This window comes from Hipposideros armiger, unplaced genomic scaffold (genome assembly GCF_001890085.2).
Source record: "Hipposideros armiger isolate ML-2016 unplaced genomic scaffold, ASM189008v1 scaffold_190, whole genome shotgun sequence".
Lineage (NCBI taxonomy): Eukaryota > Metazoa > Chordata > Mammalia > Chiroptera > Hipposideridae > Hipposideros > Hipposideros armiger.
This window is the reverse complement of record NW_017731540.1, coordinates 2,333,551-2,335,104: the sequence shown is the minus strand read 5'-3', so window position 1 is coordinate 2,335,104 and position 1,554 is coordinate 2,333,551. Positions and strand designations below refer to the sequence as shown.

The following is a 1,554-nucleotide window of genomic DNA, read 5'->3' as shown; positions in this document are numbered from 1 at the left end:
AAGAAAGAAAGAAAGAAAGAAAGAAAGAAAGAAAGAAAGAAAGAAAGAAAGAGAGACATTGGGAGATTTCTTAGAAGGGAGGCCCTAGGCTATCTTCTCAAAAGCAGCCAAAGTGTCATGCTACCACCATAGATTTATCCAGAAATGATGACTAGTAGGACTAAAGGAGGGATGGAAGGAGAGTTTTAAAAGTGGGTCTCTGATGGCCACTACTCAAAAAAATGAAATAATTAAGAAAAAGTCCTCAGGGCTTTCGAGAACCCTACACAGACTCTAAGCAATACATGGGCCCCCATTAGCATTTCTCAGTGGTGACGTGTTGCTACGTGGAGGTCCTGGGAATGGAAGAAGCTCCAAGAACAGAAGCTTGCGACAGTAATGACGAAAGCCACAACTGTCCTCTTTCTCACTACTCATTCATTTGTCTCAACTTAGGTTCTAGGAAGCCAAACGTCGGGAAAGGATCAAGAGAGCAGTTTCCAGGCTCTCGGCCTCATGTGGAAAGGTGCTGGCTCGGTTATTAGATGGCCATCAGCTGTAACCAGGTGGCCATTAGCTACTGTTGGTGGCTGCGTTAGTGAGCACAGGTGTCGCGGATGGTGCAGATCCTGCGGATCCTACTTCCTGTGTCTCCCTGGCCGCCAGCGAGACTGTGGTGCAGGAAGACCCCTTGTTGGGGTGTTGACGGATGTTTGCTTCTCATGTCTGGACCAGCCGTCATGGAGAATATAATACAGTGGCATGAAACACACACACACACACCCCATCTGTGGCTCCGTTGTTGTTCCTTTTTGGCCTCACCAAATCCTGCGTTCATCTGCCGGGAGCTGAGCCCCAGCATGACGCCAAATAAAACAGAAAATGTTACCTCGCTCTGTGATCTCTTTGAGGTCCTCCTCAGCCTCCTGAACTTTGCTAGGCCTCAGGACACAAGGGCCACTGCCTGCTTTCCCAGCTGTTAACAAGTGCTACTCTTGTGTGCGCAGAGGGATTCCAAATCTCATTAAATGCGTGGGTTGGATGAATGTATCCATAATAACAGTAATAATCAGTAATAACAAGATGTTTCAAGTTTAACTAAAAAGGCACGTTCCTGTGTCCCCAGAGCAGTGCCACCTGGGGAAATGGGGGGCAGAACATGAGATGCTCCTGAGTTACAAGCAAGCATAACAGTTTGCATCTATTGAGTACCTACAATGTGCTAAATGAATTATTCACTTAATCCCCATGATTCTCCGCAAGGCAGGTGCTACTATTTTTCTCATTCTAGAGGTCAGGAACCTGAAGTCCAAAGAGGAAAGGTAACTTGCCCGTTATTTCTCTGGGAGTAAAGCGTCCAGCCCGTTTGGAACAAAGACATCCTGGCTCCAAAGCCCATAGCCTTACCATTAACCACAGAGGAGGAAAACCTCAATTCTAATGTAAGTGAGCTACACAATATCAAACAAAAATGTAATAATTCTTCTCAGCTGTTCCACACAACAGAATTTTTTTTCTGTCCAGAACACAATAAGGCTAATGTGGAGGTAAAGGCTACCTACTTTCATTGGGGTA

General features: G+C 45.8%; 1 long non-coding RNA gene across 1 annotated transcript in view; it reads left to right on the top strand.

Annotated features, from left to right (window-relative positions):
- The window catches only part of LOC109388328 (uncharacterized), a 2,245-nt gene extending 1,429 nt beyond the window's left edge, over nt 1–816 (top strand). Inside the window, exon 3 of the long non-coding RNA XR_002125189.1 lies at nt 436–816. This is a non-coding gene — a long non-coding RNA (uncharacterized LOC109388328). The remainder of the gene's footprint in view (nt 1–435) is intronic.
- Nucleotides 817–1,554: the final 738 nt, after the last annotated feature.